General features: G+C 41.9%; 1 protein-coding gene across 5 annotated transcripts in view; it reads left to right on the plus strand.

The window, feature by feature from the left end:
* The window catches only part of LOC144119412 (monocarboxylate transporter 9-like), a 248,671-nt gene that overhangs the window by 1,013 nt on the left and 229,057 nt on the right, over positions 1–18,601 (plus strand). The gene's annotated exons all lie outside the window — the stretch shown is intronic.

Below are 18,601 nucleotides of genomic sequence, written 5' to 3' on the forward strand. Positions count from 1 at the left end.
TAAATCTCTCTGCTGACTTTCCATTGTGACTCTTCTTTCTCTTTCATTTCCCCCTCCTCCTCCTCCTCCTGCTCCTCCTCCTCCTCCTCTGCTGGCGAAACAGAGTGCTACCGCAGGTGGCCTGAGCTGGACGTCAGATACTAGAGAAAGCCTTGCAAAGCGTGCACCAGCGGTTCATGCTGAGCGTGAAAGAGGAAAAGAAGGGAGTGGCAGATGAAGTGATATTCAGTTCTAGGTTTTTGTTCTTCGCATTAAGGGCAGGCAAAAACTCTGGGCTCTTCACTCTATTTTGCCATCCTCAGAGGGTCATGTGAATGTCCATTGATTTTACAAACAATTTAAACGATTTCTCAAACATAGTTTTTGTTTCAAGAAAGTCTTAAAGCGCTCAGCCAACGCCTGGGTTATTGTAGAGCTGCCGGGAAACAGCTAAGAAACGTGATTCATTATATACCGGCCTGTGGGATTCTGCACTCACAGTTGTTGACGCAGTGCTCCTTCCGAAGACACCTGCAGGCGCCACAAGAAAAACTGTTTATCTGTAGTACATTTATCCCTGACCTCTCTTGGGAAACCAGGTCACCAAGCAGCAAGGAGGTCAGCATGTCTGCAGTGCTTGCGGGCGAGTGTTGCAGTTTTCTGTGGCTCCTCGGGCGCGTCCTCTGCCGGACCACCCGCGCTGCCACCTTTACTCTGTTAGCCTCCCCATCCCATATGTGCACCCGTGAGCTCGAGTGATGTATATGGCAGCCATGCTCTGTCCGTGAAGCCATCATCGGACCGGGTACAGTGCCGCGCAGCAGGGAAACAGGGAAGGGCAAGGGGCTTCGTTTGGTTCTTCAGAAAGGGCCGGAAAGAGTAGTCGTTGCGGTTTGAGGACAAGGGCAGGATCAAGCCCTCGGTTTTGGTTTCGTAGTTAGGTTCTTTTCGGGCTATGGAAACACAAACATACGTTCCCTATGCACTGAGTCGAGGAACGCTCTGTAGCGCTGAAAGGTTTTTCTACACTGAGTGCTTCGAACTTTTTGCTGCTGCCTGTAGTGCATGACATAACATATTAAGTCATTCTGAACCAACCTATCCTTAAGAAAACGTATGCAGAAGATATTGTTTAGAGTTCTGCCATGCCAACGCACTCCTCGGCTTGCCGTTCGCTCCCCATAGATTTCGCACCTTTGTACAAATACTGTTTTCCAAATATCTGAACAAAATTCACTTTTATTTTGTCAGTATTAACCAGACGTTCCGAACTTCGATGACGCCAAGAAAAAAAAAACAAGACTTTGCACCTTCCTAGCTTCATATAGATACTAAAAGCCTGAAAGAAACTACGGATGTCATACCTAGTCATATTAATAAAAAATTATTTTCTGCGTTCCCCGATGTTTCTAGAAGAAATCTTTTGTTACAAATTTCAGAGAGCGCACAAAAATTGGCACCCTAATAAAATATTAAAGGTTAGCACCGAGCACGGCGTCAGCAGAATTTCCGGAAAGTTCTTCCTTGTTACAATCTATTTATGCAATTTGCAATTCGCGAATCATATTTCGTTACCTGCATGAGCTAAAGAAAACAAGGTGTAATCGCAGAACTGATAGTTATACTTCCATGAGACAATGTTTTATTTATTATAATCATATCAACCTGAACCCGTCTAATTCGTTATAATGTTTACTTCCACGATAATCTCCCTAATAAACATTCTTGTGACCGCTGCGCGTCACCTGAGTAAAATTAGGTCCACTGCGGAGAGATTCAGCGACGATGAATCGGACTGGGGTAAGGAGTTCACCTCAAAATAAAGAAAACGAAGAAGCAAATTCTGTAAATTAGATTGGTATCCTAGAACCAGCAGACCATGTCGGTGGCAAGTATGAATTTCGGGCCTAGGACAGGTGCTTGTTCAAACATTGGCACAATTTTTCACCTCCCCTCGATAACGCGACATAGAGTTACATTAGGGAACGTAATACTGAACTTTTTGCCAAAAACAACACTTATCCTGAAATTGTGCCGCGGGTTCCAATAAACGGTTGTAGTTTGTATATATCAGCAATAAGAAATTCAAACGCAGTATACAATAGGAAATTTTCGAACTTCACGGAGAAGTGTCAGTACTATATTATATAAACGGGAATATTTATGCCAGAAAAAGGCGAGATATGTGCGCTCTACGTATATGTGCAAACACCATGTTTGCCTCAACACACCACCGATATTTTAATAAAAGCCACTTCTGGAGACATGTTATACATAGAGAGGTCTGCAAGCAGCAGCAAAATAGGAAGTATAAATTATTCCTACCCAGGCGAAGCTAAATAAGTGTAGACAATGCTAGATGAAAAGCCAGAAGATAACAAAGCGATAAACTAATTTCCTGCTCCCCTCCCCGCAAAAAAGGAAAAAAACCGTCTCTTTCACCTTAGCCAACATACCAACCATCCGCGCCCAAGTCACAACTTTCCTCATTCCAAAGACCGCACACTCACTTGCTCAAGTTGCATCAGTTGCCAGAAAAAAAGCAATAAGTACCGTGTAGAGATTGAACAACCTCTCCTCTGGAGATCGGCATCTTGAAGTGACGAGAGCTGCCTCAAAATATAGCCTCCTAAAACATTACTTAGACCCCACTCCAATCTCCCAAAGCTCACATCGAAGTCTAAAAAACATCCAGTCTGCGATTTCTGAACGGCACCCAATCTCAACGCTTGAAACCGACCTCCGTAGAACTCTTCGCCATCAGAGTGTTCTTACCGTTCAGCACCACTACATGCGGTTAGGAGGAGAGTTAGCGACGGAAAACGTAGTCCCTGCTTATCTGAATACGTTTATCGGACGACCGGTATGTAGAGATTATGGATTACTCGGTGCGTCATGCACCCTAATTGCCCGGAAACTATCCAAGCGTTAAACTATCTATAGGGTGCACAAAGGAGCCAAAGCGAAAGACGTACGCTAGGTACGGAAGAAGCCCAGTTTGTTGGTCCAGTCGCTTAATGGTTACGGAAAGCACCAGCAGAAAAGGGCGCGTTCGCAAGAAGGAGTAGACAGGACTAAGCTGGAAACACAAATTTTACTAGCTCGAAATTGTCATAACAGATCTGGGCGCACATGCACATAAGCAACAATAATGCCGGCGAGGAAGCAACAAACATTTGATGTTGCCGGTGCTGAAATCTTGCACGTGAAAAACTTTAAATTGTTTGTGTGAAAACACTACTCAAGACGTACCAGCCCCGAGCAAGCATCTTGTCTTGTCGCACCACCAAGGTCACGTAACCTTGTTATGACATCACAACTGGCCCACCTGGTAGTGAGGAAACCGGCCACTGTGGCAGGATGCAGTTAAATGAATGATTCGCCACAAAAGGTTGCTGGGAAGAGCAGCACGGGCAGCACAATCCCTACCGGTGGCTGCGATGGAAACAGCCACCTCTCAATGCAGTGGCACATCACTTAACCGCTGCGCCACTGCGCTGGTAGTGGCATGAGGACTCGCTGCCATCTAAGTTAAGTAGAAAAGTACCAGTTCTACATATATATGCATTAACTCAATAAAGCTATTGCGTCATTCCGTTAAAGCGCCGCTTAAGTGTCCCCTCCAATTGAAGAATGAACACATGCTTTCCCACATTTACTTGGTTTAAGTACGTGAAAGCCCTTCAACTTTTATTCGTTTGCAATAAATGAATACAGAAGGTACTGCACAGAAGCAGAGCATTCCTACTAGCAGCTGTGTGGCTGCTGCATTGTGCGACATAATTATATAGAGTTTGGATAATCCTTTGCGTGAAAGGCTTGCTGATGCTCGGGTTGTAAATGTTTTTAGATTTGCAGATGATTTTTTAATGCTCTTAAAACTAACTTTTCTTGAGAGAGTCACTTAGCAGCCGATGAAATTTTATCTGTCTTAACCTCATACTTGAGAATGTTTCGAAATTGAAACAATGAAACTCAATTTATTATTTCCATTCAAAACACACCCATTGTCGAAAATTTTGTTTTCGAATAGAGAATGATACTTTAGGAAAGCATCGAACTATAATATTTATGATGGTCATATTGAAGGACTGAATTATTAGTGGGCTTAATGGGCATAATTTGGGCCTTCTAAGGCGTAGTGTTTCACGAGCGTTTTCGGGGGAAAAAAATGTTTTTAAATGAAAAGTCGGGTACCATTTATCACAAATTGTTGGAGATTTCGTAGTTGTAAACTAAATAACTAAAGCCTGTCTGTCGTTCGTTGGCAGTCAGTATTATGCAAACGTTCCTTTTTGGAGCATTGCTGTTTGGCTATAGCACAATTCAAAGACAGGCGATGCTCCTATCTTACAGCACATCATTACGCGGTGTGGCGAAAACGCTGTTTCATTGTGTTTTAAATGTGCAAATTTGCATATTTAATTTCCCAGTGCCCCAGCGTATTATACATGAGTTGGATCCGTCACATCCCTTCGGGCTCCCAAGTGCGCGCTATGTGGGATGCCTGAGAGGTGCTTCGAAGTGTTTGGGGCGTTTCACGAACACGCGTCCCACCCAATGGCAGCAAAGATGACATGACGAGAAAGATGATGGGTGTGGCCACGTACCCCATTTCCCCCTTTCAGCAACCGCCTCAACGCGCGCCCCATCTGAAGACGATGAAGGCAGCGCGAGGAACGTGCAGATGGTGGTGACGTGATCACGAAATGAAGGGACGCACAGAAATCATAGAGAATTACAGACTGCAGAGAAGAACTGTCCCTCCTCCGGACAAGGAGCTCAGGAACAAGGACATAGAAGATAAATGTAAAAAATGCGGAGAGAGGGGGACCCTCGACCATATAATTTGGCAGTGTGTACACTCCCCAGGGGTGAGGGAAGAAATAGATAGTAGAGAAGCCTGGGAAACCCTTCTGCAAAGTGCGGACCCCACGACCCAGAAGAAAGCCATCCATCTTGCTGCAGAGGCCGCGCGGAGCCAACAACTCTTTGCCTGCATCTAGTCGCGGAGGCCCTGGCCTCTGCCCCTATTCCTGGCGCCAGGGGTAGGGAGTAGAGGGCCTCCATTTCTGATGGAAATAAAAGTTTTTGGAACTGGAACTGGGAACGGATGCGTGGGCCGTCATGAGATGGGCTTATGAGAATTATTTTCCTCCTTACAACTGCTTCCGAAGGGCTTATTGCGTTAGAGTTCGCACGGTGAACAAAAAATATTCAAGGGTAGTGGATTTCTGTCAAAATTGCTTTACATAATTTTCGAATACTTTGCAGGTAGCTATAAAGTTGTCTTCAGATCTTCAGTAGAAGAAATTCTCACTGCATAGAACATAAAAGCTGTTTCATACGACCTCAGCATTCTGTATGCGAGAACCGCCAATGTTAAATAAAAGAATATGGGAAAAAGTGCTTAGTCGCTGAAAATCTGGCTAGATTTTTTTTCGTTTATTTTAAAAAGCGTATGTGAATATTCCATATTTTTTTTCTGAAACACTACTTATAGTGTGGCGTTTAAAAGGGACACAAACTTAATGAAACTGCCAAAGACTAGAGCTTCGCTCATGGGGTACAAGTTGACGATTGGTAGCCACGTTTGCTAGAGTTGCGCTTCTGGCACTAAGATATGCCTGTTGCCCTACACGTCGTCACAGTATAAACTTATTAGAAGGGTTATAGCCAACCACAGCCTAGGTAATGCTATGAGGAAAAGCTGCCCATATGTTGTGCAGAACAGAGTTTTAAAACAGGTTTGCCGCCCGCGGGCTGTGGGTTGCCCTGAATATGGCAACCCACTGACCACGGTTGGAAAACCATGGGTCCTTAGTCATTACCTAGCAAGCTTAAAGAACACAACATGCCTCACAACGAATTTGCGCCGCGTCGTGAAATAAGACCGGCTGTAAAGCACATGAAGACTTGCACAGTCTCGCATAATGTTAGAAACGTTGCCACGAGGTACGGTGTCAACGCTGTATTTTCTGCGCCCACACAGCTGTTTGCACTATATGCCTGCATCTCTGAAAATAAGAGCAAAAAAATAAATAGAATATCAAGCACCAGAGTCTGTTCACCAAATATACAACCGATGTAGTGGCCTCTCTTGAGTCAAGTAAAAAAGCCTACAGCGGACAGGCGGGTCAGTGTACTAACGAACGCTTAAGACAGCATCGCGCATCGCTGCAGCCGTGTAACACATCCAGTCCACCTAAGCATTGCAGCCATTGTAAATGTCAGAATCATCGGCCAGAGAAAAACATGGAGCGAGAAAAATTAGAGCCATTTAAATTCAAGAAGGTAGGCACTGAATGTGTCCGTGACAGCTGGGTCGGAAAATACTGCCGGGAAATCGAAATTCATAAACGGGCCATAGTTTGTAACGCAGAAGGTACCAGCTCCTTCATCATCAAACCTTTGTTGTTTTCCTGTCGGCGTTGTTGTTTGGAAGTTGGGAATATGCTTGCATTCTTTTCGCATGCTTTTTTGAGGCCTCAAGGAGTAGTCGCAGTAAAAAGAGTCTACGGTAATACACAACGGCTTCGCACGATCGTTTTACGGATACTAAGTATTAATGCCCCATTTTGTTAAGTCAGTAGCAGCTTCACATGAATTTGCGTTATTAAACCACCTTCCACTCTCAGGAGAATTTCCTCACTGCTGATTGCAACCATGGGGAAAAGCTGTGCGTCACCTTAAAAAATCATCTGCCATTCGTTCATGTACGAGAACGCACAAAACGGGAGACCACTAGAGCGGTCGAAGAATTGCAGGCCAGAATTTGTGACGCCGCGCACCTGTTGCCGAGATGTGCTTAGCGTTCCCTCTAAAATTTCCTGGCCTCGTCGCCCGGGCGCTGTAGTCAGGCACATATTTTGTTGCAGAAAAAAAGCAACCGTGGCACTGGCGCAGTCTGTCTATTTATGCGGACGCCTGTACATAGTTACCTACTAAACGCCGCTTATGGCAGCGCAAGGCATCTCTGCGCATCTGTCGTGCACCTATGAAGGCTTGTTACCATTGCTCCTCTATTTGTGAAACCTCCCACCAGAGCATATTGCCTAATACTGCCCGCAGCTTTAATTACAGCGACCAAGCGACATTTGACATGTGCGACACAAGGTTGAATCAGAGACTATCATGACGTGTAGTATGTATTGCACAGAAGCATGATAAAACCAGAATAAAGCGTCACAACACTCCCGTCACCTGTATCACACCCGAGCTTAGAAGTTATAAATGTCGGCCGCACATCCAAAAGATGTTCCTTTGAAGTACTTTTGGAGAATATAATAAAAGATTTCGATCCAAGAAGGCGAAATAAGAATCAGCCTCAAGCACAGAGTGAGAAAAAAAGGAATTTGGTCTCATATTGAAAAAGATAATTTAGACAAAATACTTGGAATTAGAAGAACTCTAAAAAAACAAAATTATGTTTTTTATAACTTAAGACCATCAAAAGGCGCAACAAAAAGTCTACAAAACATGGCACGTGCGGAAGCGTCACTTAACCCTGCTTGAGTATTTGGTGTTCAGCTTTGAGAGTTTAGTGTACTAGATTTCATGTTTCGTTTGGTTATGATAAAACATTACACCGAGTATTATAAAATGTGAAAATTACCTTATTCTTTAGTACATATTACAGAACGTACCTAAAAAAACAGGGCGGTGCCCCTATTTGCGAACTCTCATATCCCTCAGCCCCGATTTGGGTAGTTCTTAAAAAAAGTCCAAAGGGTACTTTGTTGTGCATAAAAGCTCATCGTATTTTTTAATGGAAATGAGCGGACACTTTGTAACTGACTAAAATTTTTTTCTAAGCGTAGCAGTATATAAAATAGATCATTCAAGCTTAAAACAAACTTTTGCGACTGTAAGAACTGTGAATAGACAAATTTACGTCGTCCATTCTCGAGTTCAGTGGTGGTGATATTTGTGAGCGAGTTCCAAAAAAAACTACTGCATTTTCTAAGGTAAGAGTGATAAGTCACTTTGATGCAGGTATTTCTGTTTGTCAGTTGTTTGTCCATAGTTGTCATTAATATCCAAGTTGCATGACTGCATTTTTTACAATGTGTGCTATGTTATTTATAGCCCTAGCTACTCTCCTTATTCAATATGGTGAGATAAAAATGATTCTACAAAAAAGGAACGTATTTTAGATTTTGCAACGTTTTAATATAGCACGTCTGTTCCCGAAATTGTTTTAAACTTGAGCATCTGAGACGTCAAAAATGCTTTATTTATACTCTGTCGTCGTCACGTCCTGTGGAACAGTTCAGCTATCCAGAGCCTTTATTTTCATTGCTCTAAAAAATTCTAGGTTTGAGGTACGGTAAGAAGTGAGCAAATCGAATAACGGGCAGGTTTCAGTTAACGCTTTATACGACTGGAAATGAAAGCAGTAGCTTAAGTCAGTCTGTACATTTTCACTTTATATATATATATATATATATATATATATATATATATATATATATATATATATATATATATATATATATATATATATATATATATATATATTAGCAGACAAGTTAAAGGAAATGAGGGACCCGTTTGACAAATTTATGACGGGAGCCAACAGTCACCGAAACGAAGGTGCATAGGGGAACGTTAATTTTTTTTTAATGTGTTATGCTTATCAGTAATATAATTTACTTAGATTAATAAATCGCTTAAAGCAAATTACTTATAAAGCAGCAGAAAAAACAACCATGCCGCCGGTGGGATCCGAACCCACGACCTCCGAATATCGCGTCCGATGCTCTTACCAACTGAGCTACGGCGACGGCTGTCCAATCTGCTGCTATCGTGGGTATTTATGTTTACTGGGTGTAACCGAGCCGGAGGCATGGTTGTTTTTTCTGCTGCTTTATAAGTAATTTTCTTTAAGCGATATATTAATTTAAGCATTATTATATTACTGATAAGCATAACACATAAAAAAAAATTAACGTTCCCCTATGCACCTTCGTTTCGGTGACTGTTAGCTCCCTTCATATATATATATATATATATATATATATATATATATATATATATATATATATATATATATATATATATATATATATATATATATATATATATAGAAAAAGTTCATTAAGACCATTGCACAAAAAAGCCTCGAAAAGACCTTTTAATAATTACAGGCCAATTGCGATCTTGTCCGCCATCGCTTGTGTCACGGAGAAAATTCTACATGCCAGCATGACGTCCTTTTGTGATAAGTACCATCTACTAAATGCCGCCCAGTATGGTTTCCGCAAAGGCAAAAGTACCATAAGTTTACTAGAAGATTTTTATGTTTTAATCTGTAAAGAGATAGATGAAGATAACGTCGCCCTACACTTTTATTGATTTAAAAAAGCGCTTGATTATATTAACCAGAATTTATTATTAGCTAAACTCGATCAATTCGGTTTCAGAGGTCCTTAGATGCCGTTTTTTTAAGAGCTATTTTACTGACCGAGAACAATATGTTTGAATAGGCGAATCATATAGTACAATGTAACTCGTTTAAACGGGTGTTCCTATGGGCTCAGATTTAGGACCCTTATTATTTAATATTTACGTCAATGACATGACCGAGCTTCCTTTAAACTCTCAGATTTTTTTATATGTAGATGACACTGTTCTGGTGATATCAAGTGAAACTTATGAAGTAGCATGCGGCAGCATGCAAACGGATGTTCATTTTTTGATAGAATGGTTCAGCGCTAACCAGATTTATACTAATATCCCCAAAACCTGCCTTCTTTGTTTTCATAGTCCATAAAAACAACTTAAAATATGCTCTAATATATATCTTCATGATTGGAATTGCACAACCTGTGCATGCCCACGTTTGGAACATAAATCAAACTTCAAGTATCTTGGCATGAGATATGACGATACTCTGTCATGGAACTTTCATATTCAAGAGCTAGCCAAACGTTTGCGCCTTGTGTGTGTTTACGTGTATGCGCTACGATCTATTAGATGTTTCGGTTAGAAAAATGGTTTATGAAGAGTTAGGAGAATCCATATTGCGATATGGAATAACAATTTACGGCACCGCATAATTAGATAAACTAAATATACTAAGCCGCATACTGTACAGAATTGCAACTAATCTTGCCTACGGAACAGCAATCATGATACAGCAGCAATAGCTGGTATGGAACATATTGAGATGCTACCTGTACACAAGTAATTAATTTTTAAATATTGCGCAAAAATTTCTTCCACGGCGTCTTTAAAATCGACAACATTAAAATACGGCATCTGCGTCATTTGGAAAAATACGTATCACCACGGATCTGCACTAATTATAAAAAAAAAACCGCAGTCATTATGTTCCTTATTACTTCAATAAGATACAAACCGCCCCGAGCATTAATGGTTTAAAAATACTTAACAAGTTTCTTCAGTCGTGGTTGAATAATAATATTGAGAGAAAAACTTTTAATCAAAGTTTTTTCGATGTTCTCAGCGTGTCATTTCGTGCATAAAAGTGACAACGGTGGAATACTTTCTTCTACTGCACGTTTCTTGTACATGTGTTCGCCTTGCATCGGAGAAGCAATTTCTGAGTCTATGTCTGTTTCGAGCTCTGTTGTGTTTTGTTTTTATTTTTTATTCACTGCTGGGTCATGTACTTCCCACCCCGGCTGCCCAGCCACGAACACAAGCGATAACTCTTACGCGGGCTGGAGCATGTACTTAGAAAATGAAGTGAATAAAATATATTATTATTATTATTATTATTAATATTATTATTATTATTATTATTATTATTATTATTATTATTATTATTATTATTATTATTATTATTATTATTATTATTATTATCATCGTGGTTTAATAATATTATTGAGTGAAAAACTTTTAATCAAAGTTGCCGCTTCTAGCGGCAATCACCAACTTCATCTGAAAACCTGGTTTCATCGTAAAACTACTTAAGCCAACGGACATCGCGGGATCCTCTGCAGTCGATGGCGATTACTTTGCCCAACGCTGACACTTTGTATTTCAACAGGCGGCGCCCTGGATGCGGTTCCCCTGACACTCCGGATGCCACTATCACCTTCGTCGAAGCTAACCGTCCTGCCGCTTCTAGCGGCAATCACCAACTTCACCTGAAAACCTGTTTTCATCGTAAAACTACTTAAGCCAACGGACATCGCGGGATCCTCTGCAGTCGGTGGCGATTACGTTGCCCAACGCTGACACTCTGTATTTCAACAGGCGGCGCCCTGGATGCGGTTCCTCTGACACCCCTCATGCCACTATCACCTTCGTCGAAGCTAACCGTCCTGCCGCTTCTAGCGGAAATCACGAACTTCATCTGAAAACCTGGTTTCATCGTAAAACTACTTAAGCCAACGGACATCGCGGGATCCTCTGCAGTCGGTGGCGATTACGTTGCCCAACACTGACACTTTGTATTTCAACAGGCGGCGCCCTGGATGCGGTTCCCCTGACACCCCTGATGCCACTATCACCTTCGTCGAAGCTAACCGTCCTGCCGCTTCTAGCGGCAATCACCAACTTCATCTGAAAACCTGGTTTCATCGTAAAACTACTTAAGCCAACGGACATCGCGGGATCTTCTGCAGTCGGTGGCGATTACGTAGCCGAACGCTGACACTTTGTATTTCAACAGGCCGCGCCCTGGATGCCGTTCTCCTGACACCCCTGATGCCACTATCACCTTTGTCGAAGCTAACCGTCCTGCCGCTTCTAGCGGCAATCACCAACTTCATCTGAAAACCTGGTTTCATCGTAGAACTACTTAAGCCAACGAACATCGCGGGATCCTCTGCAGTCGGCGGCGATTACGTTGCCCAACGCTGACACTTTGTATTTCAACAGGCGGCGCCCTGGATGCGGTTCCCCTGACACCCCGGATGCCATTATCACCTTCGTCGAAGCTAACCGTCCTGCCGCTTCTAGCGGCAATCACCAACTTCATCTGAAAACCTGGTTTGATCGTAAAACTACTTAAGCCAACGGACATCGCGGGATCCTCTGCAGTCGGTGGCGATTACGTTGCCCAACGCTGACACTTTGTATTTTAACAGGCGGCGCCCTGGATGCGGTTCCCCTGACACCCCTGATGCCACTATCACCTTCGTCGAAGCTAACCGTCCTGCCGCTTCTAGCGGCAATCACCAACTTCATCTGAAAACCTGGTTGATGATGATTATGGATTTTTATGGCGCAAGGGCAGCTATGGCCAAAGAGCGCCATGTCACAAGGTATTTTTCTTTTTTTCTCAAGGTGGGGTCAAGGACCCATTTCCCAAGCATTTCTCCCTAAATAAGCCGAGCACCAGACCAGGGGAAAGCTTGTACCCATTGTATCACCGGTGGGTACCCGGCGGCACTGGGGATCGAACCCCGCACCTCCCGCATACGAGGCCAATGCTCAACCACTTGACCACCGCTGCGGTTTTGAAAACCTGGTTTCATCGTAAAACTACTTAAGCCAACGGACATCGCGGGATCCTCTGCAGTCGGTGGCGATTAAGTTGCCCAACGCTGACACTTTGTATTTCAACAGATGGCGTGTCTTTTTCGTTGCCTGCGTTGTTCATTTGAATTTGCTGCCGACTGCCCTCTGTGTACGCTCTCTACATGTTATAATGCCTAATGATACTACTGAATGTATTGCTTGCCACAAAGATGTGCCCGATGATGGCAGGTTCATGACCTGTGCGAATTGTACGCTATCGTACCACTTAGGTCAGACATGTTCCGGAATTGCACCTAGTACCTTTAATACAATGGGCCCAGCAAAAAGAGACGTGTGGCTGCGTAAAACATGCAGAGCAGCAAAAAAAACGCGCGTGGTGGTTCCGCCTCTTAGGTAAGATGCTTCCGAGGCTGATATAAAACAGTCTAGAATGTCTACCTGAGCTTACCAAAAAGGTTGATTCATTGCTCCTCTTAAAAGCTGAAGTTGTCAGCTTAACCCGGTCAGTTCATGAGCTCGAGGACTCGGTGACTTTTATGGCAAAACAATATGATTCCATTCTTGATGAAATGAAGACCGCCAAGGAACAAGCAACGTCTAGAGATGCGGAGATCACCGCCCTCCGAGCAACAGTTCAGGCACAAGCCGAACAGCTAGAGCACCTGCAGGTTGACATGAATGAGAGCGAGCAATACAGCCGCAACATGAACTTGGAAATCAATGGTCTCCCAGAAAAAAAGAATGAAAATGTGAAGGAAATGCTTTGTCATATCGCGAAAAATTACACCTCCAGAATTTTTCCCAGTTGGACGTTGAGGCGATTTATCGTCTGCCGGGCAAACGTGACTCTATTCAGAGGGTCCTTGTGCGCTTCACTTCAACTGCTGCCAGAAACAATCTGTTCAAAGCCCGAGGAAAGCTTCTACAACTCTCTGAAGCTAGTTCGCTTGAAAAGATATTTTTGAGCGAAAACATGACAAGACTAAACCTTGACCAATTCTGGCGTGCTAGGACTAGAGCAAAGCAAATGGTGTACAAGTTTGCCTGGGTGAAGCGTGGCAAGATTTTCGTGAAATAGAGTGAAGGATAGTCTCGTCTTCGAATAATGAGACATGCAGACTTGGACAACATTGTGTAGCTATCATGGCTAACACGTGCTACCAGCTACCACACTTCAAGTTGTTCAAGGACACTTTTGGTGTGAGCGTTGATAATGATTTCACTTTTGTAAATACAAATATCAGGAGCCTTCGCAAATACTGGGAAGAATTCAAGCTCGTCGCTACGTCAGGAATAGGATTCGTCGATGTATTCGTGCTGACAGAAATCAATACTTCAGATGTTTGCTTGCGTACATTTTCAGTGCCAGGCAATCAAAGTCGTTTTGTGACAAGGCCTCATCGTCTAGGTGGCGGAATCGCCATCTTTATAAGTGATAAATTTGATGTATCATCAATAGACGTGTACTTCGCGCATGCGGAATGTTTAGCGTTGAAGATAACTTGCGGCGCCCGGTGTTTAAGTTTGTTGGCTGTATATCGGCCGCCATGCGGTAGTATCACCCGATTTCTGCTAGAACTCGAAGAAATACTGCATCTCTGGAATTCCGTAGAAGAAATATGTTTAGTGGGCGACTTAAACATCAATACATTGTGCCCTACAATGGGCATCGTTTCCGATTACTTGTCTGTCCTGTCCCCATGTGGTTTAATAAATACGACCACAGTTCCTACTCGTGAAGAAATGGTTAACGATCATCTAACTAGTTCTTGTATAGACCACATTGTCTTACGTGCTCCTAACTACTCGTTTGCCTCCTGTGTTATATTACAGCGCTTCGCGGATCACTATCTGGTTGCTTGTCGTTCGTCTCCGTCTTTTCCTTTATCAAATACTTCACGAAACGCTGTTCCAAATAACCTCATCTATATTACAATAGCTGACCATAGAGTCTTAGATAGCTTAATTAGCAATTTTAACTGGTTTGCAATAACCGAGTGTAATTCACCGGAGAAGGTCTATAGTATCTTCTGCGACCAAATAAGGAAATTTGAGAACAATTCTAAGCGCGTCGTAATAAAAAAGCGCCGAAGAGATTATAACTGGTTGACCCCTGACGTAATGCGTGCCATTTCATACAGAGACATACTTTGGAGACGATGTAAACGGGTACCAAAAAATCAAGCCTTTCGGCTGTAGTGTAAAGCAGCAAGAAATAGGGTGGTCGCTCTGCTAAGATCCACAAAGCGGCAGTATCTTTTTCAAAAATTTCTCCAGTCGTCAAGGAATGCCACTAAAACGTGGTCACTGATAAACCACCTTCGGGGCAAAATTCTGCAAGTACGTCCCCGCTTTCGTTCTTTCCGGGAGATTGCATCGATGTCGCAGATAGTTTTAATCGTTTTTTCGCACTGGCCTCAGAGAAAGCATCTTGCAGTCAGACATACCAATACACGTTGAAAGAATCAAACTCTGCGTCCGCTTTTCTAGCTAGCATTACAAAACAAGAACTGCTTGATATAATCTTTGGCTTCAAGCGAAATAAACCTCCTGGTATTGACGGCTTGTCAGCAAATTTGCTCCAAAGAAATTTCGAGGCATTGTCTGATGTTCTGATTTTCATGCTGAATGGTTTTCTGCGCACTGCATTTTTCCCGGATGACCTTAAAACTGCTTTAGTTAAACCGCTATTTAAAGGAGTACAAAAAGACGACATGAAACACTATCAACCCATCTAGATCTTGCCTATACTTTCCCACATAATCGAGAAATTCCCTTTGAGATCCATGTCATCTTTTGTTGAAACATTTTCCATTTGGTCAACCCGCCAGTTTGGTTTTGTTCCCGGTCGTGGTACTGTAGGTCTTCTGGAAGAGTTCTCCGATGAACTTTTTTCAGCTTTCGATGAAAATATGTTTAGTGTTGCTTTATTTTTAGACATTTCTAAAGCTTTTTAAACAGTTCATCACGGTATTTTATTCGAAAAACTATACTCCATAGGCTTCAGAGGTCCATTTTACGATGTGCTCAAGAATTACCTTTCCGGTCGTTCACAAGTGGTTGTTTTAGACGGGATGACAAATGTAAGTAGTCAACTTCCAATGAAGGCCGGGGTTCCGCAGGGCTTCATATTATCACCTCTTCTGTTGAATTTGTTCGTTAATGACTTATCTCAGGTTATTTCCAAAGGTCTAATATTTCAATACGCCGACGACACTGTCTTGCTTTCCAAGCACTTTTCTTACAACATGGCCATTACTAATCTCCAGAATAATGTATTAAAAACAATGACTTGGTTCACTTATAACTGCTTGGAGGATAACCCGATTAAAACAAAACTCGTTTGCTTCAGATTCCCGTTAAAACTAACAGCTATGGATGCGCCGGTTTTTCTACATGTTCATGGCTGTTTTCCCTGTCGATGCGTGCCTGTCGCCTATGTGAATTCAGTAAAATACTTGGGAGTGTTCTTCGACAGTGATATGTCTTGGCACAGCCAGCTATCACATGTCTGTGATAAGCTTCGGAGCGCGGCCTGGTTGTTTCTCCATATAAAATCCATTGTTCCTTTTCACATAAAAAAAAATATTGCGCATGCTCTGGTGTACAGCATTCTTCGATATGGCATTACTGTTTTTACTTTTTGCTCCGCCAGATGGCAAAACAGAGTTGACTCTTTATTAAGAAACATACTAAAAAACATAGCCTATAACGGCCCCTTCTCTATGTCTGATAATATTTTCACAGCCCTTGGTCTTCCATGCTTTCGAACACTCTTCCTACAGACTGTAGGGATACGACATTTCTGGGACAGCAATTTCAAAACACGAAATACAGCTTCCCGACGCCTGCGTAGTTCCATTCGTTTTAAGGTGCCGCGCTCCTCAACAAGGTATGGGGAATTCAGGCGTTGTGTTTAAGTTCCCCAAATTTTTAATGACTTGCCAGAGGATGTGTTTTCCGTAGCATCAAAAAAAGTGCTAAAAATCGTGGTTCACTCATTGTAACACGGTTCCTATATGTCTGAAAAATGTTCATGATCAATCACGAATTGATAAACTACTGTTGTCTTAACTTAGCTTCCGTGCAGTTTATTTTCATCACTTGTTCATGATACTTTTGCTAACCTTTTGTACCTTGGTCACTATTCATTTCGTGTTGGTATTGTGGTGATAATATGTTCATATTTTGTGTTTATATTGCACGTCCGTCTGCCTACTTTGCCGGGCCAAGTCCCTCAAGCCACTAGAGGCTTTGACAGGGCCGTTTCATTGCCCTGTACACGTTATGTGCAATACAAGATTTATTATAATTATTATTATTATTATGCTTATAATCATCATCATTATTGTAAGTTAAATATATTCATGGGTGCAATTTTAATGCACAGAGAAAATAATATAATGAATCAAATTTTCGCTGTATATAATTGCAGTTCCGTTTCTGTAGATTAACTTTATTGATTCTCAAACAAAATTCCCCAACTCTGATTCGAGCAGAATTAAACGAAATTTATATTTGTAGAAAAAGTAAAAAGCTAAAATAAATTGTAGTATATATGATTTAAATTTATTTTTGAGTTCTAATGCAACCTGTATTAATTTAGAATACTGCCAGCAATTTCATATTTCAAGCTTTAATTGAAGGTGCTATACAGCCAATCTTTAACATCGTTTTCGAAGATCTCACCGCACCTTAATATACATTTCCATAATTCAATTTGTAACAGCTCGTGTGAAATACAATAAGCCATCATTCTTATCGACGAGTTTTATGAAGATATGTAGAAATACATCAATAAACAGGGCGCAACAGGCCGAGCATAACGGATGTTTCACTGAACAATTCTCAGAATTTTTAAAAATTGGCTTTTTGAGGAAAGAATACGACTTTTGTAGCAAAGTATTACCAGCGTTAGCGGACACCAGAAAACCAGTGAATCACCTTAAGTAGTAAGATGGTTAAGTAATGTTTAATAATTCATTTTTGTCTAGTACAGTTAGGCGCCTAGTTCCAACTAGAGATTTGTTCCGGTAGTTAGTAATGCCCATATCAGTTTTTAGAATTTCGCAAACGCGGTTACCTTCGCCGCTGTGGCTCGACGAAATTTGACTGCATCGCGCAAAACTACATGCGCTTTCGAAAGCGTGCAGGCAAAGCAACCCCTCCACTTCACATAAGTAGTCGAAAAAGCCCAATTTTGTCGAGCCACAGCGCCAAGGGTAATCACGTTTTCGAACTTGTAGAAACTGATATGGCTAATTACTGACGACCGGCTACGAATCTCTATTTGCAGCTAGGTGCCTGAATCTATTTGTTAAGAAGTTAATTATTAAAAATGAGTTAACCAGCTTACTACTTAAGACGATTCACCAGTTTCCTGGTTTCCGGCAACACTGGTAATACTATGCCGCAAAAGCCATGTTTTACCCCAAAAGGGCTACTTTTGCATATTTTTGAAAGTATTGGTTGAAACACCCGGTATATTGAAAGCACAGTGTCCTTTCACTATATTAAATTTATTATTCGTATTACTTTCGAGATACTTGATTCTAAGTGAAGTTCTTGAGGGCATTCAAGTTAGTGGAATAAATATAAAGAACCACTGTAAAAATAACACGCACAAATAGCAGTAGTATGTTAGACATCGTGAGAAATTGGCTCATCTGTGTGATTGTAGTGTCTTATTGCTAGTGGAAAAAATAAATTGTTTCTGTTTTAGCGAATATACGAGTTAGAGAAGTGGGTGGTAAATCTCAGTTCCTCTAGCAGATAACACTGTTAAGTATTCTAAAGCGGGACATTTTATAACAATAATTATAAATCTCCAAAGAGACTAAACGAGCGAGTCCATAAATCGAAAACAGGATGGAGTTTTGGAATATAAAAAATAGGGCGGCAGTTAAGCTCCGCCTTCAAGGGTATGAAGCGATGGCGTTAATGGGTACCGTAGACACTCCACTCGATGTCGATAGCATATTACCCGATGACATCGCACACAAATGTCATGTGACTAAGCGTACAGTCGTTCGCGTACCCTCACAGACGTCCACTTTTATTACTCGGGTAATAACTACTACCTTAATGAGTGCCTATAATCACGCTCCTATGCATTAGCATACAGTCGTAAGCTACCACACGACGTGCATATAAAACCGCTATTTAA

The sequence above is a fragment of the Amblyomma americanum genome, chromosome 2 (genome assembly GCF_052857255.1).
Source record: "Amblyomma americanum isolate KBUSLIRL-KWMA chromosome 2, ASM5285725v1, whole genome shotgun sequence".
NCBI lineage: Eukaryota > Metazoa > Arthropoda > Arachnida > Ixodida > Ixodidae > Amblyomma > Amblyomma americanum.